Source organism: Lissotriton vulgaris, chromosome 2_2, assembly GCF_964263255.1.
Source record: "Lissotriton vulgaris chromosome 2_2, aLisVul1.2, whole genome shotgun sequence".
NCBI classification, from domain to species: domain Eukaryota; kingdom Metazoa; phylum Chordata; class Amphibia; order Caudata; family Salamandridae; genus Lissotriton; species Lissotriton vulgaris.
Window position 1 is genome coordinate 75,274,270 of NC_141688.1, and position 25,896 is coordinate 75,300,165.

Sequence of the window (25,896 nt, forward strand, 5' to 3'; positions counted from 1 at the left end):
CTCAGTCTGAACCTGCCGAGGCACCTTCGGGCCCCGCAGGTCCGACTGGGAGCCCTAGCGGGCCTCCGACCCCGGCACCGTCGTTGACTCCGGTCCAGACGCCGCAGGGCCCCACAGGATCCAGGCCTGGATCCGGGTCGTCGCCAGTCGACCTCACGACTCCTCCGTTGGTACCGACCCCGAGGGTGTCGCTCCCGGTGCCGTCTTCGGACAACTCCGTCCCCGGTTGCAGTCCGGGTGCAATGCCAGAGCGGTGCCGCTCGACGCAGTCTCCCACGCCGATGAGTGAACAGTTCACCTACTTCCCGGCTCAATCATTTTTGCCTGATTTCCAGGAGATGGATGATGAGGAGGACTGGGAGGGGTCTGAGGACCCTCTGGCACAGCAGTGCCAGTTGAGCCAGGACAGGGCAGATGAGCTGGGGGGGGGCAGTGGTCTAGACACTTCACCTGACACTGGATTCCTCTCTCCGTGGCTTCGGAGTAGGGGGCTACTTATAGCGTGGTTTTGAACAGGGCGGCCAAGGCCTTGGCTCTTGAGCTCCCTGTCCCGGCGTGAGGACTAACCTCACCATATTGGCCTTACCAGCACTCATTGGGTGTTCACGAAAGTGATGGCGGTAGTCGCAGCTCATCTGCGCTGTTCAGGGGTTTCAGTCTATCCCTATCTCGAAGACTGGTTGTTGAAGGCAGGCTCGCCCCAGACAGTCGTCTCCCACCTCCAGACTACGGCCGACCTGCACCTGCTCTAGTTCTCTATCTACGTGCCGAAATCACACCTGTGCCCCTCTCAGAAGCTCCTTTTCATCAGAGCGATTCTGGACTCGGCGCAGTTTCTGGTTTATCCCCCCGAGCAGCGGGTTCGGAATATTCAGGCTCTGATTCCGATCTTTCAGCCTTTATCCTGGCTCTCGGTCAGGTTGACGCTGGGGCTGATGGCCTCCTGCGTCCTCCTGGTGCATCACGCCTGGTGGCAGATGCAGGCTCTGCAGTGGGACCTGAAGTTTCGGTGGGCACAGCAGCAGTGCAACCTGTCCGACCACCTCCTGATCTCGGAGGGCACTGCGAGTCAGTTGCAGTGGTGGCTCACGGACAACACCACCGCCATGTGGTACTGCAACAAACTGGGCGGGGTGTGGTCGTGGACCCTTTGTCAGGAGGCCCTGCGCCTCTGGACATGGCTGGAACGCCAGGGCATCTCCCTGGTGGTTCAACACCTGGCAGGTTCCCTGAACGCCAGGATGGACAAACTCAGCCGTCGGTGCATGATGGATCATGAATGGCGTCTGAACTTGGACGTGGCGCAAGGCCTCTTTCTGCAGAGGGGTTATGCGCATGGAATTTCCAAGGCGGCACTCGCTCGGAGACGCTTTTCGTTGCGAGTGGAGCTGCGGTCTGTTGTGCCCCTTTCCGCCTATAGCACGTCTGCCCAGAGTGCTGAAGGTGGTCAGGCGCGACCGGGCCCAATTCATCCTTGTGGCTCCAGACCAACTGGGCACGAAGGTACTGGTATCCCGAGCTACTCAGCATGTCAGTCGATCCCCCGATGCATCTGCCTCTTCAGGAGGACCTTCTGTAGCAGCAGCAGGGGACGGTCCTCCACCCGAACCTGTCCAGTCTCCACCTACATGCGTGGAGATTGAACGGCGGTAGTTGAGGCCATTTGACTTGCCTCTTGAAGTCTGTGATGTGATTCTGGCAGCCAGGCGTCCCTCCACAAAATCGGTATACGCCTGCAGGTGGAACAAGTTTGTGGCATGGAGCACAGCAAAGGCTGTGGATCCGCTCTGTGCCCCCCGAGGTTCTCCGCTTTCTTCTTTCTCTTGCCCAGCAGGTCTCTGCTCTGGGCACTATCAAAGGCTACCTCTTGGCCAATTTTCAGCCTTCTTAAGGCTTCCTGATCAGCCTTCTCTTTTCAAGTCCCCTGTTTTAAATAGATTCTTGAAAGGCATCACACACGTTTCTTCCTGTTCGCTTCGTGATGCCTCAGTGGGACTTGAACCTGGTACTAACTTATCTGATGTGCACTCCCTTCGAGCCACTTCATAACTGTACTCTTCGTCTTCTGACTCTTAAAACTGCATTCCTGGTTGCCATCACCTCTGCCAGGAGAGTGAGTGAGCTCCAGGCTCTATCTTCTAAACCTCATTTCCTCTCTGTCCATCCGGACAAGGTTGTTCTGAGGACTCGTCCTTCTTTCCTGCCCAAGGTGGTTACAGCCTTTCATATCGGGCAGTCCATCACCTTGCCCACCTTCTTTCCACCTCTGCATCCCTTGAAAGAGTAAGAGAGGCTCCACCGTCTGGACCCAAAACGTGTGCTCTCCTATCTAGACCGCACACGCCAGTTCCGGGTGGACGACCAGCTCTTTGTTGGTTACGTGGGCGCTAAGAAAGGACGGGTGGTGCACAAGCGGACCATCTCTCGGTGGGTCGTTTTGTGCATCAAGGTTTGCTACTCTTTGGCAAAAAAAGAGCCTCCTGTGGAGCTGCGCGCCCATTCCACTCGGGCCACAGCGGCTACTATTGCCCTGGGTCGGGGAGTCCCCTTCCAGGACATCTGTCAGGCAGTTACGTGGGCCTCGCTGCACACGTATTGCTAGGCACTACTGCCTGGACAGCCAAGTCCGGAGAGATGGCTTTTTTGGCCGTTCCGTTCTCCAGGACTTTCTGGTGTGATCTTGGTTCTCAGACCCACCACCAGGGTTGGTATTTCTGGGGTATCTATTCTAAGGTAAGGAATCTAACACTAATCTGTTTCTTTCATATGCACAAGTTACTTACCTTCGGTAACAATATATCTGTAAGAAACAGTAGTTAGTGTTAGATTCCTTATCGCCCCACCCATCCTCCCCGTTCTGTGAACCGATATCTAGGATTAAGGACATCCCTTTCAGGTCCCTAGTTTCATGGTACCAGTGTCGGTTTCTATCATGGCTCTGCGTTCCTGGCGTGGAAAGCTATGTACAGAACTGACGTTAGCGCGCCAGGGCGGCGTCTAAATACTCAGACGTCATCCCGGCGATCACGGAGCCGCAGACGACGCCTACCGACGCGCAAGGGTACTGCTAACGTAAACTTTCCGGATCCAACCTGACGCTTGGGGATATTCTAAGGTAAGGAATCTAACACGAACTACTGTTTCTTACAGATATATCGTTACCGAAGGTAAGCAACTTGTGCGTTAGGCAGCATCTGTGTTCACTTCATCAGCTGCCTGTGTCGAACAAGTCAAGTTTAAACCCCTGACCCATCGTACCCCGCATGCCTTCGACCCTATCTACTCAAGGAAGCGTTTCCTGTTCTACAGCCCCACCAGACCCCTCTGCTCATCATCTCAGCTCCTGGTCCACACCCCTCACTTCCTGCTTACGAGAAGGGGTGGCAGTACTCTTGCTGTCAGAGCTACTACGGCATGAAATCTGCTTCCTCTGGCTCTTCGCAGCACCCAGGACTTCGGTCTCTTCAAAAAAAGACTGAAAACACTTCCCTTTGTTTAAATCGGCCCCACTTCCCCTCTCTAGGCTTGCGCCGGGACACTCCTTGGAGTATCTGTGCTCGTTATAAGCTCCAATAACATAACATAAATCTGTTTTCTGATGCAGTTTAAGGGTCAAGGGAACCAACAGTGTCAATCCCTACCCTTTCAGAGGGAACCCCAACCACTAGAACTGGAATTAGGATGTCCTTTGGTTGGCCGCCTGTCTTGCTAATGGCTTGATCGGTCTCCTGGGACATGCCTGACCAATAGAAGTGGGTGACTAACCTACTCCAAGTTATTGCCTGGCCAAGATGCCCAGCTAGGGGGATGCCATGGGCGAATGCGAGGAGAAACTCTATGCTGGTGAGGCACCACCACCCTCCTAATGCCACGAGGTTAAGGGTCTCTGACCTCAGTAAAAAGGAGTCCTACCTCCCAGTAGGTCCAGGGGGAGCCACTGACCTCTCCGTGTTCCTGATCAGCAGCTTGCTGTCTCAGGCTTTCGGTGCCGACAAAGGACCCGAAAGCCAGCTCGCCACCGAAACCTTCGTCGCCAAAGGTCGGCTCGGCGCCGACCTATCTGCCGAAAAGACCGGCCGAACCATTTGACCCAGACCACGCTGCCGAAATGGAAAAAAAGAAGACGGCTCGAGGCCGAGATGGAGAACATCCTGCAGGGGAAGAAATAATTTGACGCCAGGATGAAAGACTTCATGATCCCGACGAAACCCAAGCCACAGGTTGTCGAGATAACGGAGGAGGAGGACTACGACGTCGAAAGACAGTCGGGGAGCGCCGAGGGGTTCGACGAACCAGAAGAAGAGGCCTCCTACTACGAATATGAAGGGGACGACGACCGCAGGACGCTCCTCGGGTCTGCATCCTCGGAGACTCAAGATATAGATTGGCAAGGCGTCTACACCGAGAGCCCGGAGGAGAGCGGCGGCACGTATCCTTCGAGGCCTTTGCCGCCTGATGACATTGGGGTTTACAACACAGTCATCAGGAATGCAGCTTAGTTTTCAAAGTAAAACTTGACGAAGAGAAGCAGAAGGCAGATTTCCTTCTAGAGACACTGCTCCCCACACAAACCAGGAGCCAGTACCTGCCCATGCTAGAAAGCGTCATGGCACAGGGGAGAGAGGTTTTCAAGGAGCCTGCAACCTGCAAAGCCGTCACACCCAGGACGGAGAAAAAGTAGAAGTACTCCTCCAAGGACGCACCCTACATTCAGGGCTCGGTCTCAGCAGACTCCATCATCGCAACCACAGCAAGGAAGAGGGTCAATATGCCAACTACTTCTGGGCCACCCCCAGACAAAGAAAGCAGAAGGATGGACCTGGTTGGAAGGAAAATTGAACGGAATGCCGCAATGCACTGGCGCATGGCAAATTCCAACGCACTGCTCAACAGGCACCAGTACCAGATCCTGGAAGAACTGGGCCAGTTAATAAAGAACATGCCTCAGGAATTCAAGCAAAGAGCTGAACACCTTGTCGAGGAGGGGAAGAATGTGGCAAATTCTTGCCTCAAAACCGCCCTGGACAGAGCAGACACCTCCAGCAGACTCATGATGATGGGCATCACGGAAAGAAGGCAAGCCTGGCTCAGGGTTTCAGGCTTCAAGCCGGAAGTGCAACACAGCATCCTGAACCCCCCATTCAACGGAGAGTCATTGTTCGAGGCTCCAGTGGATGAGAAGCTCAGCCAGCTGAAGGATAACGAGACTGCAAGATCCATGGGGGCATTGCAGTTCAGAGGTACTAAGAGAGCCACCCCGTCACGGAGGCCTAAAGGAACGGGAGGAAACCAGCCAGCGTCATCGCACCAGGCGTTCCAACAAGCCCACCAGGCCGACACAGACACAGCAGGGGCAACAGAAGCAGTCCTGGCAGTGCCAGCCAAGAGGCCAGTCCTTTCGCAGGAGAGGGAATGGACGTGGTCAGAATAAGCGAGGGGGACAACAACCCCCACCCCCCCCCCCCCGCTCCCCCCCCCCCCCCACTCCACCCCCCATCTAAGTGACTTAAGCAAGCTCCATGTGCCCACACTAGCAAAAACTCCAAGGGTGGAGCACAAATACAACAGACAGGAGTTACGCGAAGTAAACACATGCGAGCATGTAAGACCAGTGGGAGGAAGACTAAAGCACTTCTTCCAGGAGTGGAAAAGAATAACCTCAGACAAATGGGTACTCAACATCATACAGTTCGGGTACTGCATAAAGTTGGAAGGGAAACCAACGAGCAGAAAGCCTAAAAGAAGGGCGCTAGCACGGAAAGAGCCAGAGCTCCTCCAAGAGGAAGCAAAAGAGCTCCTGCAAAAGCAGGCCATAGAACCAGTACCTTACAGAGAAAGGAACAGGGGCGTGTACTCAACATATTTCCTGGAACCAAAGGTAGACGAAATAATGAGACCCATCCTGGACCTAAGGTTCTTAAACAAATTCATAAGGACGCAAAAGTTCAAGATGACCTCCCTGCAAGAGGTACTCCCCCAATTTCAAGGCAGGGACTTCATGGTCACCATAGACCTCAAGAATGCCTACCGGCACATCCCAATGAACAGAGGGCATAAGCATCTGCTCAGATTCGTCATCGACAAAGACCACTACCAGTTCACAACCCTGGCGTTCAGCCTCAAATCGGCACCAAGGGTCTTCACAAAGTGCCTCGCTACAGTCGCAGCACACCTACGAAGGGAAGGAATACACGTATACCCTTACCTGGACGACTGGCTAATAAAAGCAAGCTCATACAGAACGTGCAAGCAGCACGCACAGAGAGTGACAAGCACGCTGATGAACCTGGGATTCTCCATCCACTGGGGGAAATCCTAAATGAAACCAGAACAAATAAAAATCTTCCTGGGAACACAGATCGACACCTTACAAAGCAAGGTGTTCCCCAGCGAGAAGAGAACGATAGCGTTGGTGAAGGAGACGCAGCTCTACCAGAAAGGGCAAGCTCGGACAGTGGGGACGGCGAGCAAAATCATGGGCATGATGGCATCATGCATACTCCTAGTGCCAAATGTACGGCTACACATGAGACCTTTACAGGAATGGCTACAAGAGCAATGGTGACAAGCTACAGGTCATTGGGAGGATCTAGTGGTTGTAACGCACTCAGTGCAGAAAGAGATGGCATGGTGGAACATGGGGAATATAACAAGGGGGAAGCCTCTGACTCCACCAACGCCAACAGTGACCATCACCACAGACGCATCCCAAAAGGGTTGGGGCGCTCACATGGAGAAACTCAGAGTGAGGGGTCTGTGGGCACCAGCAGATTCTGTCACACACATCAATTACCTGGAGTTGAAGACCGTTTTCCTCACGATAAAGGCCTTCCAGACGAAACTGTACAACCAGAGAGTGTTGATCCAGACAGACAATACTACAGCGATGTTCTACTTCAACAAGCAGGGTGGGACACAATCAACCCCGCTTTCAAGGCGAGCGCAGGAAATATGGAGATGGGCCATCCCACTCAAGATAGACCTGCTTGCCATACATCTACCAGGGAAGGACAATGTAGAAGCAGATTGGCTCAGCAGACAGACATCGGCTCAATGCACAAGAGACAAGGAGGCTGTTCGACAGGTGGGGGACACAGTCGGTGGACCTATTTGCAACACGCCAAAATGCAAAATGTCGAAACTTCGCATCCAGCCAGCCCAGAAAGGGCTCCCTGTGGAATGCCCCATGGATAGACTGGTCCAAGACATTTGCTTACGCTTTTCTCCCCGATACCGCTGATGCACAGGGTACTCAGCAAGTGCAGAATGAACAACATGACCCTGATACTGGTCGCACCGCAATGGGCCAGGCAGACATGGTACTCACAGATCATGGAGATGACACAGAGTGCACCCCACAGATTCGGGAGAAGGAAAGACCTACTCTCCATGCAAAACGGAGAGGTGCTGCACCCGGAGCCAGAGAGCCTGAGCCTAGTAGCATGGCTCCTGAGGACATAGTTTGCGCATCTGAGACTGCGGGAGGCACGAAAGCCCAGCACACGGAAGTGCTACGTATCAAAATGGAAGAGATTCACACTGTGGTGCAGGAGGGAAAAGCTGCACAATAAGATGCAGAAGGACTCAGCGGTGCTGAAGTACCTCACGCACCTGCTAGACAAGAATCTGAGCTCATCCTCATTGAGAGATCACGTGGCAGCGATAGTCGCTTACACAAGAGGAGAAACATGCAAGAGTTTCTTCACGTCCCAGGTAGTTAAGAGGTTCCTTGAGGGAGCAAAGAGGATCGCACCACCAAAGAGGGTGCTGCCACCGGCATGGAACCTTAACCTAGTCCTAACTGAACCCATGAAAGAGCCTTTCGAGACCATCCACAAGGCCCCCCTACAAATGCTGACCATGAAAACAGATTTCCTAGTAGCAATCACCTCACTGCGCAAAGTGAGCGAACTACAGGCGCTAACGCTACAAGAACCCTACATCCAGATACACAATGATAGGGTGGTGATGAGGACGGACCCACACTTCATGCCAAAGGTGGTGTCTGGGTTCCACATGAACCAGACAATACAAATACCAAGTTTCTTCCAGAAACCAGCCACCGCTGAAAGGGCACTGCACACCCTAGACACCAGAAGGTCAGGCATGCACTACATTGAGAGAACGAAGAAACACAGGAAAACAAAGCAGTTCTTTGTGTCCTTCGCTAACAGATTCATGGGGAAACCAGTAACTAAAGGAACAATTGCCCAAACAATACAGTTCTGCCACGAACTGGCAGGACAGGAACTAGCAGAGGGGACGCGTGCCCACTCTACCAGGAGAAAGGGAGTGACAATAGCTTTCCTAGCTAACACACCCATTCAGGACATATGCCTGGCGGCAACATGGGCTTCGGTGCACACGTTCACGAAGCACTACTGTGTGGATATTCAGATGAACAAGGAAGCACAAGTCTGACAAAAGGTGCTTCAACACATATTCAATAACCAACGCCCATCTTCCACCCAGCCGCCACAAACATGAGAAATCGCTACTAAGTCTATGCACAGCATAGTGAATCCAGAAAGATTCATGATTCACTAGCGAACCCACCCACCTCCGCCAGAAAAGATGAGGCTGGAGAGGAAAAGGTGGTTGAAACAGAGACAATACTTAGAAAAGAAGCCTTAGAGGCTAAAGCAGTGAATGACTTAGTTGAACATTGCCACACCTTCGGAAACAGAACGAACACTAGAAAAAAGAATCCGAAGATGGCGCCCAAAAGTGGGAGCTTCAGCAGGAAGCGTGCAGACGTCACCGGAAATACATCAAAAGGTGGGACGTCGACGCCCACCTGGGCTACGGGAAAAAAAAGAAAGAAAAGACTACGATTCCGGACTCAACCACCAGACCGCGGAATAATGCACAGCATAGTGAATCCAGAAAGATCTTCAAGCTGCAAAACTACAACGACAGGTAAGAAACTATTCGTTCTTTACTACTCCCCAAGAAGCGTGGGAATGGCTGGACTCTCATCAGGGTCAGGAGGGACGCAATCTATCCCCGGACCTGACACAACAGCGAGCGAATAATAGCAAACTACCAAATCGTTCCCCGTCCCCAAGGAGCGTAGATCTGAGAGGCGCAGAGTGCTGCAGGCAGTTTTGGAACTTAGTCAGGGGGGCTCTAGCCCTGAATCCAGCAAAAGCGGAATTGAAATCGATAGATCAGAAAGCTCACTGGCAACCAACGTGAATGAGGACTTCGTTGCCGGAAGTCACGCCTCAGACGGCGGATGTCATTGTCTAAGTGGGGCAAACGATGGAGGAAAGTCGGGGGACCATTGAGCTGCATGCAGGGATCCGAGCGGTGAGATCAATTATGGGCTGTACCACCCATGCTATAGAGACAGACTGACAATTACATATGAACCAGGGCTTCTGCTCAAGCCAAAATACAAGGGGGTACTGCCTGGTGGGGCCCTGGGCCCCCAGAAGGGTAAGCTACATAACGCCAACACTATCCGATAACTTTAATACCTATTGTTAGTTTGGATGGGGACTAGTTTTTGGGTACCTGTCCTGGGGAAGGGGAGTTGGGGTGTTCATTTTGATAAGGGATTGTCGTTTGGGGCCAGACGTGTCACTTTCAGTAAAGTCACTAGGGATGGAAATTACTGCATGTAATGGCACCCCCTGTAAATATTAAATGTATATCTTGGAATGTCTGGGGATGCATACTATGCTACGCACCCACATTGAACATGCCTATCTGATTAAGGGAGGTGTGCAAATTGTGTTGCGGCAAGAAACCCACCTGTTGGCAAAGGAAGGGGCTGCACTCCAGCATCAGTGGAGGGGAAGAGTGTTTTTACTAGCTATTCGGCATTTACCAGGGGCATCCTGATCTGGGTAAGGGCGGAGCGCCCTTTCAGTGCACGCAACAGATAATAGACCCTGAGGGAAGATTTGTGGTAGTGTCTAGACGATTAGATAGCAGTTTTTCCATTTTATTCTAACTGTACCGGCGTCTAAAGAGCAGGCTTAGATGATGCCAATTGTGCTGGCTACATTAAGTGCATCATAGTGTGGAGCTAGACGCACATATGCCTGCTTCTCGCCGTCTGGCATGATCAGTGTGTTGACCATGGCAACCTCAATATCATAAAGCTTCTTTACAGCCTGTTTGATCTGGTGCTTGTTTGCCTTGACATCATCAATGAAGACAAGTGTGTTGTTATCTTCAATCTTCTTCATGGCAGACTCAGTGGTACGGGGATACTTAATAATTGCCTAATGGTCAAGTTTGTTCCAACGAGGAACACTATTCCTGGGATAATTCAGTTGCCTCCTTAACCTCAAGGTCCTCGGCCCCCTGAAAGTAGGGGCTGTCCTAATTTTCTTCTTCTTGTGACTGTGTACCCCCTTAAGAACAGCAGTTTTAGCTTTCAAAGCCTTGGACTTTAATTTGGTTTTAACAGGGACTGCTTCCTTCATGACCTTCGGTGCCATGGCAGAGATATAGTACTTGGGAGCCTATATGCTCCTAATACGGAGCAACCTGCTTTTCTAGCCCAACTACCTGCATGCTTTCCCCTGTGCAGACTGACGATATTAGGCGGCAGCTACAATTGTATTACCCATACTGGACAGCTCTCATCCCCACTCTGTGATGCTCCCATACACAAGATAGTGGAGTTGTGCCAGCAGTGGCAACAGCAATGGGGGATGATAGACTCCTGGAGGGCTCAACACCCTGGGGAGGGGGACTACTCATTTTTCTCCGCGATGCATGAACTTCATGTCCGATTGAATGCTATATTTTGTTCCCCGGATGTGCATGAGTGCGGTCTAGTGAATACCTAGCTAGAACAATCACTGACAACAACCCAATATTAAGTTTAGTATAGACCAGTGATGGACACCAAATACCCACCTGGAGCCTGAGACCCAAGGCTTTGGAGGATCAGATCTTCTATGCTGCAGTGGGTACTGCTATAGGGCAATACTTCCTAGAGAATGCCAAGACGGCTACGAGTCCCCTTATAGAATGGGATGCCTTTAAATCGGTCATCAGGGTGCGCTGTATCACGGAAATGGTGGGGACACGGACGGTCCTCTTACATGACATACTACTGGCGGAGCAACAACTCCATGAGATTTAGAAAGAAAGTCCTGGAAGGGTGGACAAGCAGGAGGAGCTATTAGAGGCAAAAGAAGCAGTGGCAACCCAAGTAGTGACATCGTTGCTTCAGCTATAAAAATTATACGATGCGCGCCCATTCAGAGAGAGACAAATTTGGAGCTCTCCTGGCTTGGCTGGCAAATCCGGCCCGACTGGTAGACCTATACAATTAGGCAAGGCAAGAGGGGCGACTCCCCAAGACAACGAGGGAAGCGGTTATCATCCCACTTCTTAAGCCAGGGAAACCTGCGTGGGATATTGCGGCATACCGACCGCTCTCCATGCTTAACTTGGATTACAAAATCCTGAGTAGGATATTAGCTTCCCGCATGTGACAACATTTATACATAAAGACCAGGCGGGCTTTATCCCCACCTAGAATACAGCTCAATGCATGTGATGGAGGCAGCAGACTTCGCGGTTGATATTGAAAAGGCATTTGACAGCCTCTAATGGCCTTATCTATTCCAAGTGATGAGGAAATTCGATTTGGGGGCAGAATTTGTTGAATGGACGTCCCTCCTCTATAAAGAATCCTCCGCCGGAGTTAGAACGGGCGGTCTGATATCTGATGCCTGCGCAGTGGGTCGAGGAACAAGTCAGAGATGTCCGCTGTCGCCATTACTATTTGCCCTGGCAATGGAGCCACTAGCGGTCCGTGCTAGAACAGGCAGGTACTATCAGGGCCTTTAGGTGTCTGGACAAGTCCAACACATAGCGTTACAGGCCAACGATTGGCTAATATTTCTGGCTGACTCGAAGGAGGCACTGAGGGGAGCGGAGGAGCTCCTGTACGACCTGGGAAGCATGAAAGGTCTCTGAGTAAATTGGGAAAAGTCGTACCTCTTCCCTACTGGGACGAACAGAACAGGTCCGCCAGGGTCGAAAGGAGTGAAGTGGGAGGATAGATGTTTGACTTCCCTGGGTACACAAATATGTCATTCACAAGAAGATTTATTAGAAGGCAACATAGGGAGAACGCTTAGAGGTGCCAAAAGTAACTTTGATTTCTGGGGGACCCTCCCATTGTCGGTGGCGGGCCGAGTTTCCCTCCTGAAAATGGTAACATTGCCAAGATTGCTATATTATTTTGGAATGCTCCCGGTCTGGATTCCGGCGCGTCTATTTACACAGCTCAAAAACATGATCTTGTGGGGTGTGAGCAGGCAAAAGGTGACGCTCAACATGCTTTTGAGACCTAGAGCGGAGGGAGGTTTGGCTGCACCTGACTTGGAGGCTTATTATCTTGCGGCACAGATGCAGTGGTTTACAAAGTTGGGGACTCAGAGGGGCGGACCACCAGGGAGATGATACCCCAAGCCTACAAATGATATCTCGAGTGCTGTTGGCGCTGCCCATGTGAGGGCAGGCTGTACCATTTGAATTAACAACAGTCCGTAAATGCTGGAACAGGGTCTTGCAACGTGCACGGAGTGGGCGTCCTTATGCACCCAAAATCCCACTGACCATGTGTGAGGCATTGCCTTGTGGGGGAGACTGGCGGAGACTGGACTCTTGGGTGGAGAAGGGAATAACCACAGTAGGAGATTTGTATGAAGAAAGTGCCATGAACCCGTTTAATGACCTACGGGAACGATATGACCTTCCAGGGAGAGAATGTCTTCTATATTCAGCTCTCACAGCGGCCATACAGAGACATTGGCGGTAGGGTCTCCCAGAACACCAGACATCGGCGGTGTCAATAAGTAGTAACAGCGGCAGGCACTTTTAAAGCGATCACATGACTCTGTAGACGCAAATTACTTGAAACGTTACTACATCAAAAGTGGGAGGCAGGTCTAGGCAAGTCAATACCCAATAAAGTTTGGGGGGAGTTAGTGATACGAGCATGGAAGAGTACCAGGAACGCTAGATTCCAGTTAGTGCATTTCTCCGTATTATACAGTGAACCATACCCCAGGCAAGATTAATAAATACTTGTACACAAACGGCCACCTGCCCACGTTGCAACACGGAAGGGGCAGAATTCCTGCATATGTTCTGGAACTGCCCTAAACTGGAGGGATATTGGGAAGGAGTGATGGCATCATTGACGAGTGTGACTGATCGAGAGATTGCAGTAAAACCGGGGAGTTGTCTACTACACTGGTTCACTCTCACAGCAAAGAATAAGGTGACAAGTACATTTATAGACCTGGTGTTGGCTAAAAGGAAGTCCACCAGACACTGGAAAGCAAGAGGGGGCCCTACCTTACACAGATGGCAAAAAGAATAGGTCAAATGGGCGGAATCCGAGGGGGAAGTTAGTTTGCAATTAGCGAAAAGGGCGGGGAGTGAGAAAACACTGGAAACAGCCAGAGCATGGATAGCTTTGGCGGAGCTTCTAAAGCACCCAGAGGAGGAGAGAAATGACAGCTTAATAGAGGAGCCCTTGGCAACACAGATTGAACCCAACACCCTAAATTCTGCCGTATGCCAAATGTCATGAGCGCACTGGCGTAATTGCCTCCTAATTGATTGCCCATTGGCATAGACCCACTATTGCAGAGGGTAGTGAAAAGCATAACATAACCCAGGTCTAGAAAGGTACGAGACCGATTATATGTGACACGCCTGTGGTGATGGAGGTGCGGGGGGCTTGTCTTGGGTGGGTTATTGTTGAGCAGAGAATATAAGGACTATTGACAGATCTCTATGGACTAATAAAATATTATGTTGTTTTGCCAATATGTAGGGGTATGCTGTGGATGAGAATAGAGTAACCGGAGCAGTTGCCACACAGGGAGCAATGGACCACTATGCCAAATAATTTTGATAAATTATACCTGCAACTGGAAGCCTTTTGTATTGTAGGATTGTGCTGAAAGCCAATAAAATTTGTTTACAAAAAAAATTACAAGTTTCCATGCTTTGCAGAGCTTCTTAGGTTTGGATGATCTATGGGGCCACTAGGGTGCCAGGTTGAGCTCCAGGGAAGTCCCTGTCTCAGACATAGTTTTTAAAGTAGTTGGGAACCTTTTAAGAACCTGCTAAATACTTTCTAAAGGCCTAACTGTCTTTTATACTTTTTAATTCTAAACAGTTTTACTACGGGACTTAACAGCTAGTCTAAAACTATTTTAAAAAGAATTAGAAATTGACAAAAGTATTATTTTGTATGAGGGGAAAGGGGGCTTGCTATGGCAATCCCAGGTGCTCTAACAGGGGATAGTGTGGTCAGTCAAGCAGCCTTAGGCTTATCATAGAGTAGTGCAAGACATCTGAAAATACACACAGTAGTCAATAAATGGCACACAACTCTGAGATCCACCAATTTATAAAAAAAAATAGCAAGTATCGTTATATATGTTTAGGCATCGGAAGAAAATCATTCAGGTAATTACGTTTTTAAAGAGAAATACTTTTAAGTTCAAAAAGCCTACAGAGCAATTTCTGAGTAGTGCAATGTTGACCTATGGAAGGAAAATCGTATGTGGTTTACCAGTTCTTGTCAGCGACTTACGGGACCAGTGTCATGGGTCAACGGTAAGTACAGGACAAGGTCCAAGGCAGCACCAACAGATCACCTCCAGGGGCACTAGGGCAGCCAGATGCAGTGGTGCTAACAGCGTTGGGAGTCCAATGGGAATCTGTCTAGTCACAGACACGCTGAAGGAGGGGACCGGGAGGCCAGTCCGGTGAAAAACAGTGGGTTTGGTTCTTGCGTTGCTGGGGGCATGGGGACACATTTAGTCCTTTTCTTCTCGGGACCGGGTGTTCATTTGCAGAGGGTCTTTGAGGTGTCTGCTTTCTCTGTCCGGCAAACCTTGAGGTTGACGGGACCTGCAAACAGAGGCTGCAGACGACATCAGGGAGTCAACGAGTGGTTACTCCACAGTGGACTCTTTACTCTGAGGACCACGTTGACACTGTTGGCCCACTGCAACAGGGGCTTGGATGCTGTGGTGCTTGACAGCGTCAAGTTTTGGTAGTGCTGGAGTCCTCTTGGTCCTTCTCGTGCTCTCTGCAGGATGCAGGGGACAGGTCCGCTGTCCCTCTGGAGGTCATGGTTCCTGGGCGAAGGCTGCCAGGTCTCCCAGGTTTTGGGTATTCAGCAGCTGCAGGGCAACTAGACGTCTAGTGTAATGGGTGAATTCAGCAGACTGGCAGGTTTGGCACTAAGTCAGTTTCTGGGTCTTCTGTTCTTGCTGTCCGACTCTTCTCAGCCATCTTTTTTCTTCAGGTCGTCGGTATCTGTTCTTTTTGTACTGAATTTAGGGGTGTGAGTGGAGTGTAGGGTAATAGCCAATGGGCAACTAACCCTGTGTAGTCACTATACCCCCCCCCCTGCATGATCCCTTCCTGTGGGAAGTGGGGATATCCCTGTCCCAGAATTCCTAAGAATGCCATCACAAAGATGGCTACTTCTGAAAAGTGGTGTCCACCTCAATTTAGCTCACCTAAGTGGTGGTACTAGCCATGGGGTGGCACGCCTACCTGACCAGTTAATGTTCCCACATGTCCAGGTGCCAAAGGGGGTCGGCTTCCTCTCCTGTGAGAGGAGCCAAATTCGCATTTCAAGGGCGGAAGTTCTTTGAAGCTTGCCTGCCTACGAAGGCTTATCAGGAGGCTAATATCCCTCTTTTTGGACAGGCTTTTGTTTTGTGCCTCCTGAAAACAGATTCTCTCGCCCTAGGAGGTCAGAAAAGTCTCAGTGGCAGAAAGCAGTCAGCGAGCACACCAGAGGCTTGTAGGTTTTATGGGGACACCTTTAAGGTGCTCTCTGTATGCATGTATTGGCAAATCCAACACTGGAATCAGTGTGGGTTTATCAACACAAGAGGTTTGATACCAAACATCCCTATTTGTAGTGAAGTCATCATGTAGCTAGGGAACTCGTTTTCACCACTGCATATCTGCTCATGCAGGTATGCCCTCAGATGTAATACCAAGCACAATGCCTTAGGGCTGTAAGGCCTGCTGTAGGGGTATTTACAAGTACTACATGCAGTGTTTGGGGACCTTGCACACATGGATGTGTGTCAGGTTGGGTTTTCAGTTTGGTCTGCACCAAAACACGATGCCTGCAATGCAGGCCTGCATGAGTTTGATAAGTGTGCGTCACAGTTCGTGCTGTAGCCCTTGGAGGACCCCCCTTAATACTTCAGGCCTGGGGTGCCATTTACTTGGGATTTGTAGAGGGTGCTAAAGCCATTGCCAATTAGGGAAACAATTATACAGTTTTGGGAAAGATCTGACACTGGGGCCCTGGTTAGCAGAAACCCAGTTCACATCCAGTCGAAATCACATAATTTACCATGAAAAACGCGGGGATGACCATATCAAAGAGGAGTGCTTTCCTACACCCGCCATGCAGGAAAACAATCTAGCAATGTAGTCTATGACAATGCGCATTACCAACAAGAGGAGTCTCACTACCTTGTGACACAAAAGACTTCTTTGAAGAAAAACAATTAGCACACGTCCGAGCCCAACACTAAATGGCAAGAGTTTTAACAGCAAGTGAATCTACAGCACTACATGCCACGACCAGATATCAAGTGGGTAAGGAACATTTTCCTTTATGTTCAGAGATGCACCAAGGTAATTCCTATTTATGCATAGTCAGTCATGGAGGATGAGTGTTCAAGCTTGTGTTAACCACAAATTTGACTCTAGTATCACGATTATATCTCCTTTTTGGGGATTGGGTATTAACCAATTAAATGAGTGCATTAAGCAAATATTGCTCAGTGGCCAGCAAGGGTAGCCTATTTAACCTAGTGGTATCTTGGAACAACTGAGGGAAAAACACGATTTCCCATCATAAGAATTTTTATATATTTAAACTGAATATCTCCCACTATGTAAAATTTCTTGGACATATTTTAATTAAAACATTTTGCTTTTCAAACATTTTCATAAAGAAAACATGATTAAACAATGCAATTGTCTAATCTGTCAAAAAGAGAAGCAATGAGTGGTGTCACAGATATTCCTTTTTATGTAGAAAGATGTATTGGCTCTGCTCACTTAAGATTCCCAGAAGTTGCTCTGTACCATGGTGATCTACTTTGCAAGGGAGGTATAGAGAGGTGGGCTCCGCCGGAGTCGCGGGCGTCGCGACCTGCCCCACACCCTCCGGTCCCTGGGCACGATGCGACGCCGGGGGAGATCGAGCGCTTCCTCATAGCCATGAGGAACCTCTCTTCCCCGACGGGCTCCGCGGCGCCTACGGGCCCAGCGGACCCATCTGGGGCCCCTAGCGGGTCGAGGGCTTCGACCCCGATGCCGTCGAGTGCTTCAGACCCGCCGGCGCCGCAGGGCCCCACTGTCCCGACACCGCCGGCGCCGCAGGGCCGGTGCCACTGGGCCCAACGATTCCGACGCCGCCAGTGCCTTCGGGCCCGGACCCACTGGACCCACTTCGGGATCTGGGTCGACTCCAGTGGACCTTACGAAATCCCCCCCCCCCCCCCCCCCCCCCCCCCCCCCCCCCCGGCGTCGGTCCGTCAGGTGTCTCCTCGGGCGGCGCCGTCCCCGATGCTTCCCTCGCTCCGGTTCCGACGTCGGAGCGGCGCCGCTGGGCGCCGTATCCGACGGCGATTGGGGATTTTTACTTCAATGAACCGGCCCCATTGGTTGACAACCCTGAATTTCGGGAGATGGGTGATGAGGAGTATTGGGAGGGTTCTGAGGACCCTCTGACACGCGATTGTCAGCCGCTAGAGGACTGGACAGGTGACCTTGGGGATGCCAGTGGTCGGGACACCTCTCCAGACACTGGTTTTGTCTCGCCTCCTACCGTGGCTTCGGAGGAGGGGGCAACATACGGCCAAGTCCTTGGGCCTCTCGGCCCGCGCCAGCAAACGGGTGCCTTTCGCTTCTTTCGTGGCCAATGAAGGGGCGCCCCCACACGTGCTGCTAGCCACACGCCGCAGACTAACATCCAGCACGGTGGCGGCCGTGGAAATCGCCGTGGGTGCTGCAGATCGTCCGGAGGGGCTACTCCCTCCCCTTCGAGACGACCCCTCAAGCCATGGCACCGCAACACCACCGCGTATCAGGGATTCATTTGCGGCTTCTGCAGGAGGAAGTTTCGGCCCTCTTGGCCAAGGGGGCCATCGAGCACGTTCCTGGGCCAGAAGTAGGACGTGGTTGCTACTCCCTCTACTTTCTGGTACCCAAGAAGGGCAAAGGGGGCCTACGCCCTATCTTGGATCTACGGAACGTCAACGGCTTCCTCCGGAAGGAGAAGTTAAAGATGCTGACTCTGGCTCAGGTCTTAGCTGCCCTGGACCCAGGAGACTGGATGGTGGTGTTGGACTTGCAGGACGCTTATTTTCACATCCTCGTCCTGCCGGCCCACCGGCGTTACCTACGGTTCACGGTAGGCCACGAGCACTTTCAGTTTACCGTGCTCCCCTTCGGCCTTACCAGCGCCCCACAGGTGTTCACAAAGGTGATGCCGGTGGTCGCAGCTCATCTGCGCAGGTTAGGGGTTTCAGTCTTCCCCTACCTCGACGACTGGTTGTTGAAGGCAGGCTCGCCCCAGACAGTCGTCAGCCACCTCTAGACGACGGCAGCCCTCTTGCACCAGCTGGGGTTCTCCATCAATTTGCAGAAGTCACACCTGTGCCCCTCTCAGAAGCTCCTTTTCATCGGAGCGGTTCTCAACTCGGTGCAGATTCGGGTTTACCCACCCGAACAGCGGGTTGGGGATATACAGGCTCGGATTTCGGTCTTTCAGCCTTTATCCCAAGTTTCGGTCAGGTTGACGCTGCGGCTTCTGGGGCTGATGGCTTCATGCGCCCGTTGGCGGATGCGGGCTCTGCAGTGGGACCTGAAGTTTCAGTGGGCCCAGCATCAGGGCAACCTGTCCGACCATGTCCTGATCTCAGAGGGCACTGCGAGACAGCTGCAGTGGTGGCTCACGATCCACGATTGGGTCAGCGGCAGATCGCTCTCCCTTCCCCAACCGGAGCACGTAGTTGTGACGGACGCGTCCCTCCAGGGCAGGGGAGGCCACATGGGAGAGGCGGAGATCAGAGGCCTCTGGTCTCCGGCGGAGTCCCGGCTTCATATCAACCTTTTGGAGCTGCGGGCGATTCGTCTAGCACTGAAGGCATTCCTCCCCTCTGTCCGAGGGAGTGTAGTGCAGGTGTTCGCGGGCAACACCACCGCCATGTGGTACTGCAACAAACTGGGCGGGGTGGGGTGGTGGACCCTCTGCCAGGAGGCCCTGCGCCTCTGGCAATGGCTGGAACATCAGGGAGTGACCCTGGTGGTTCAACACCTGGCAGGTTCTCTGAACGCCAGGGCGGACGAATTCCGCCGCCGGTGCATGATGGATCACGAATGGCGTCTGAACTCGGATGTGGCGCAACGTCTCTTTCTGCAGTGGGGAGAGCCTTGGTTAGATCTATTCGCCACCGAAGAGAACGCGCAATGTCATCAGTTCTGCGCGTTGGAATTTCCAAGGCGGCACTCGCTCGGAGACGCTTTTCGTCGCGAGTGGAATTGCGGTCTGTTGTACGCCTTTCCGCCTATACCACTTCTGCCCAGAGTGCTGAAGAAGATCAAGCGCGACCGGGCACAAGTCATCCTTGTAGCTCCGGACTGGGCCCGAAGGTACTGGTATCCCGAGCTACTCAGTATGTCAGTCGATCTCCCGGTTCGTCTGCCTCTTCAGGAGGACCTTCTGTCGCAGCAGCAGGGGACGATCCTCCACCCGAACCTGTCCAGTCTCCACCTCCGTGCTTGGAGATTGAACGGCGACAGTTGAGGCCATTTGACTTGCCTCCTGAAGTCTGTAACATCATTCTGGCAGCCAGGCGTCCCTCCACAAAGTCGGTATACGCCTGCAGGTGGAACAGATTTGTGGCATGGTGCACAGCAAAGGCTGGGGATCCCCTCAATGCCTCTCTTTCTGAGGTTCTTCTCTTTCTTCTTTCTCTTGCCCAGCAGGGCTCTGCTCTGGGCACTATCAAGGGCTACCTTTCTGCTCTTTTAGCCTTGAGGCTGCCTGATCAACCTTCTTTGTTCAAGTCCCCTATTGTTAACAGATTCTTGAAAGGCATCACGCATACGTTCCCTCCTGTGTCCTTTGTGATGCCTCAGTGGGACTTGAACTTGGTTCTTACTTTTCTGATGTGCGCTCCATTTGAGCCACTTCACAACTGTCCTCTTCGCCTTCTCACTTTGAAGACTGCCTTCCTGGTAGCCGTCACCTCTGCCAAGAGAGTGAGTGAGCTCCAGGCTCTATCCTGTAAACCTCCTTTCCTTTCGGTTCATCCGGACAAGGTTGTGTTGCGGACAAGGCCCTCTTTCCTGCCCAAGGTAGTCACAGCCTTCCACATTGGGCAGTCAATTACCTTGCCAACCTTCTTTCTGCCTCCGCATCCCTCAAGAGAGAGGAAGAGAGGCTCCACCGTCTGGACCCAAAAAGTGCGCTCTCGTTTTATCTGGATCGCACACGCCAGTTCCGGGTGGATGACCAACTCTTTGTTGGTTATGTGGGCGCTAAGATGGGAAAGCGGTGCACAAGCGGACCATTCCACGGTGGATCATCTTGTGTATTCAGGCGTGTTACTCCTTGGCTAAGAAGGAACCTCCTGTTGGGCTGAGGGTTCATTCCACTCGGGCCACTGCGACTACAACTGCCTTGGGCCGAGGAGTGCCCTTGCAGGACATTTGCCAGGCAGCTACGTGGGCCTCGCTGCACACGTTTGCAAGACACTACTGCCTGGACATCCAAGTCTGGAGGGCTGGCTTCTTTGGCCGTTCCGTCCTCCAGGACTTTCTGGTGTGATTATTGGTTCGCAGACCCACCACCGGGGATGGTATTGCTGGGGTATCTATTCTACGGTAAGGATGCACAGATGCACAAGTTACTACTTGTGTAACGATAGATCTGTAAGAGACATTAGTTAGTGATAGATTCCTTACCGACCCACCCATCCTCCCCGTTCTGCGAACCGATATCTAGGGTTAAGGTCATCACCTTTCAGGGCCCTAGTTTCAAGGCACCAGTGTAGGTTTTTGGCATATCTCTGCGTTTCTGGCGTGGAAAAGCTGTGTCTAAGAACTGACGTCAGCACGCGGAGGCGGCGTCTAAGTACTCCGACGACGTCATCACAGCGCCCACGACGACGGACGCGGAGCCGTAGACGACGCCTACTGACGCGCAAGGGTACTGCTACGCAAAAATTCCGGATCCAGTCTGACGCCTGGGGATATTCTACGGTAAGGAATCTATCTAACTAATGTCTCTTACAGATATATCGTTACACAAGTAGTAACTTGTGCGTCAGATCAATCTGGCACCGAAAAGTATTAAAAATGTGATATGTATGCTTACAGGTTCTCAAAACCGGTCTAAAGGGTAAGGCCTCCCCAGTACATTGGTTAGAAAAGACTTTTGATTTTATTGTTATTTTCTAGTCTACTGCAAATCTGTGATGGTTGTTAGTGCCGGTAGTGTACAGTTTTGTTGTGTTATAGATCTTGATTTAAATGGTAAAGTGTTGGGTTTTGGGTGTTTGTGGGTGTTATTACTCCAAACATGTTTAAGTGCAGAACTATTCACAGGAGGGTGGCCACATTGGACCAACAGCATTATATCCTGCACATCACCTATTAGCCATTTCAGAGCATTGAAGAATGAGGCGAAATGGTTGTAGAAAGGACAATGCAGTGGAGGTTGGAACCAATTCTGCTTTGGGCTGCGATAATAAAGTAAAGTTGAAGTAGCCGTTTGATGAATGTGCATGAAATTTGACAAACTCTTTACCCATCTAGCTGAGTTTCCAAGTGATATAAAAATAGCATTTTCAACTTTAGAGGATTTGTTTCTGTCCATTACACCAAAATCTGCTAAATGGATTCACACTCTTTTGTGGCTTGATGTAAATCCATACAGTAGTCACAAGACATTTTCTGTGCAAAAAGATATTGGGTGGGCTTCGAAAGGATATTTTGTTTGGACCCTAAATTTGCAACTTGCATGCAAATCTGAATTTGTGGAGGTTCCTCAAAGTAAGTGCATATCCAAGTGGTCTGATTGGCTGGGTATGTGTACAAATATTCGTTGTGGCCACCATTATGCAAAGAGAGGGATCCACAAAATCAATGGTGGGACGTTTAATCTGACTAATTGACCCTTATCCAACACCAGGGATTATGTGTTGGATCACAGAAGTGCAGATTCAGTCTTCAAAATAAAAATATATGTTCTGTCGCAGAATTCACAGATTGAAATAGGAAAGGGCTGATCAATTTCGCTCTTAGGATCCTGATATTACAGTGGGCAACAAAGATTCATGTTTGGTCATGGGGCAACTATTTCAAAATTTGGGTTTGTTGATCAAAATTGAATAGGAATTTTTACTTGTGCATACAAATATTGGACACATTAACACTGGACTTTGCTTGAATGTAGTGTATGATTGACTGAAATATTTGTGGTGTGATGCCTGCTTAATAGTAGGCATTCACCTACAAACCACTTTTGGCCATGCCCCTCTCCCTCCCAACGTCCCTTATCGCGAAATCAAGACTTCCTCCCTCGTCCTCTGCTTAGGAACCAATATGGAAATAATGATGCGCTTCCATTCTTGCGCTGGAAGTAGAAGTCAGGTGGTCTTTTACACCAGCTTACTTAACAATCGGAGGCAATGTGTCTACACCCTCATGAGATAGTCTTATGCATGACTTGGGAAAGTTTTGTGAGTCTGCCTTATTTTTATTTTTCTGACTTCCTTAGTTTTTCCTACAGTGAATGCGACAACCTGCAAGCTCACAACTTTTTGTCAGAATGCTGAGCTCTACCCATTTGCCGAAGTTAAACCATCAATTATAGTAGAGTTGCATCTGCCCCCTCAAAGTACACCTTGAGTCAATTATTCAATCACTTATTTATCGATCTGGTTTACAGGCCTTTTTTCTGCACCTCTGGATTGTCCTTAACTGCGAAGGTCTTGCCAGCCCCCCCGTAATTGTGGTCCTTGCCTTTACTTAAATGTGTATGTACTTGAATGTGTGCATTGTATCTGAAATACTTCTAGACGCAGATTCTTACCTTAAATTTATCCTCAGGCGCCACACTGGAACCGTAAATTTTTCTTGAGCCCTACCCCTTAGTGCTCGGATGTGGCATCATCCAGCTCTGCGTGGCGGCGGCCAAGTGATGTGCGCGATACCTATGTAAGCGCCACCCCAGCGCACTGAATTCATTTCTTTTCTTTCTGCACCAGTCAGCGCAGATCCAGGAAGAGCTTCCCCGTAGGCAATTTGTGACTAGATTTTTTTTTCAAAGTTTTGTCAGTCTTTTCCTCCTGGTGTGGTAGGAATGTCATTAAAAAAAGACGTCTTCAAGCCCTGCGGCGCCTGTTACCGCTCGATGTTGGTGACTGGACCCGCATCTTGTGTGCCTTTGGTGCCTCGAGCGCAACCACGATCCAAAGACCTGCTCTGATCTCTGCACCATTGGCCTGAAGACTAATCCTGGGCGAAGCACTACGCTACGCTCGCGGAGTTTGCGAAGTTTGCGCAACTACGCACTATGCGAGCTGCCCATAGCACAGTGCGAACGCGCGTAGCGTAGTGCAGCGGTCATTTTTTGCTTGTTCGCGGTCCTCAACGTCATGTTCGCTACCGCGAGCAAGCAAAATGACATCCCGGCGAGATTCTCAACGCGGGGAGGTCAGGTTTCTCATTGTGAGTGGTTGCGCATGCTCGCGACCGCTCTCAATGAGAAACTACCAGTTTGCGTTGAGAAAGCTGCCGCTTGATTAATAATCTACTCAAGCAGCAGAAAACTACAGCTCGCACTGTGCAAGATGCCTTTTTTCAATGATTGCACAGTGCCGGATGCTTGTCCGCACTGTGCAATCATTGAAAACGCATCTTGCACAGTGCGAACATGCTACTACGCAGCTTGCGTAGTGCTACGTGAAGTTTGCGAAGTGCACTTCGCGTAGCGCTACTTCGCCCACCCCTAGAAGACCTTGAGCGGAGCAATCCCTCAAGCTACGGGTGGCTCGACATGCAATGCCACAACTATCCAGATCCCGGTCGTAGGGAAGGTCGCTGCAGTGGTCGCAGATTCTGAGAAGCTTGGCGCACTCGTAAGTCGTCTAATTACTCTGACTGGAGCAATGCCTTCCTGGCTAGAGCATGAGCCACTACTTATGTGCTCGGACTTTTCAAGGCAGGTTGAACAATACAAGCACGCTGAATGAAAGATGACTTAGTTACAGGTTTGTAAATACTTTAAATACAGTTGAAATTACTGTTAAGTTACTTTTGATTTCTTTGCAGATAACGTTTTAGATTAGTTCGTATACTCAGTGTGATATGCCTAGATATCACACTGGGACACTTCGTAGAGAAAAGGTAAGTAAACAAGTTTTTGTATATTTGCTGTTTCTTAGAATTTCATATAAACCAACTCCCCACTTAACATTTTTCAAAGAAAAGCAGTCAATGCAATCCTATCGGAGGAAATTAAGTTATGAGTTAACAGGTAAGTACTTGGTTGTGGGAGTTGGATTTCTGGGGTTAGAACCAGTGTTCCCCCGGGTCGAGGATGAACTCTCAAAAGCACCCTCTGCGGCACTAGCGCGGCCTGGTGCAGAGTGCTGAGGCACAATGTTATCCAATTGGGGATAGGAGGCCTCCGGTTGGTGGCTGCTCACCAGCAGGACACAAGCTTGTGGGAGAAAAGTTCCTGGTGTTAGGCTCAGGGCAAAGGGGGTTCAGATTTAGCACACAATGTGCACCCACAGGGGCGGCCAGGGGCAGGGTGCTGGTTTGGCGTCGGTTGCCCTGTTGATTTCAATGGGGATTCTCCGGTTGCTACGGACACTGCAGGCTCAGCGACGAAGATCTTCTCGAGGAAACCAGTGGTTGGAGAGGTAAGTTGGGATGCTGGGACACCGTTGGTTGGACCACCCAAGGCCATGGGACGTTGGGTGTAGGGGTATGTTTAGGTGTCGGGTTTTTCTTACCAGCTCCAGCCGCGATCAGGGATCCTCCAGAAAGGGGCTGCAGGCGTCTATTTGAGATTCGAGGTAGGTCAGAGATCACCTGATCATGGTCGCTGGGGAGACCTCCTTGTGGTGTTGGGCCACTTGAACTCGAGCGTCTCGTGCAAATGGTTGCAGACTCACAGATTTGGCTGCAGCCAGAGTCTTTGGGTGAGCAAATCGGTGCTCACGGGAGACCAAGTCTTGTTTGATAAGGCAGGACAGGTCCAACGTGTTCTTGGGGGCTGCGGATGTAGAACACGCCGGGATTGCGCTGGAGCAGGTTCGAGGTGGGGCCTGGCTGGTAGGGCTGGGGCCATGTCAGTGGACGCCCTACTCTTCTTAGTTCAGCACAGCTTCTTTGATCCTTATTACCTCTTCTTGTCTGAGGAGGCAAAGTTCGGTGTTGCCCCTAACAGGTAGGTACAGGTCGGAACCAAAGTGTTCCTTTCTTGGAGTGGGTACATCCCCTATTATGCCACCCTACAGTGTGAGGTGGCATATGCCTCACTGGTTGGCTGGGTCCCCCCCATCTGCAAGATGGCGGCAACTGAGTTGTATTACACCTCTCCTTCCCCACCTGGTGGGTGGGGTTGGCAAAGGTGGCCATGCCTCTCCTCCTAACTTGTTTTTTCCGCTGATTCCCCTGCCCAAAGTGTGGGTCAGAACCGGTGGAGGCTAGTTGCTGGGAGCAGGCTGGAAAATGCCAGTCAGCCAGCACACTAGAGGACTAGTTGGGTTTCAGAGAGGACCACTGAGATGACCTATTGGTACCTTTCACAATGAATCTGACACTGGCATT

General features: G+C 51.0%; 1 protein-coding gene and 1 pseudogene across 5 annotated transcripts in view; one reads left to right on the forward strand and one right to left on the reverse strand.

The window, feature by feature from the left end:
* SIN3A (SIN3 transcription regulator family member A) overlaps nucleotides 1-25,896 on the forward strand; it is an 802,206-nt gene that overhangs the window by 743,156 nt on the left and 33,154 nt on the right. The gene's annotated exons all lie outside the window — the stretch shown is intronic.
* On the reverse strand, nucleotides 9,987-10,454 carry LOC147729023 (large ribosomal subunit protein uL23 pseudogene; annotated as a pseudogene).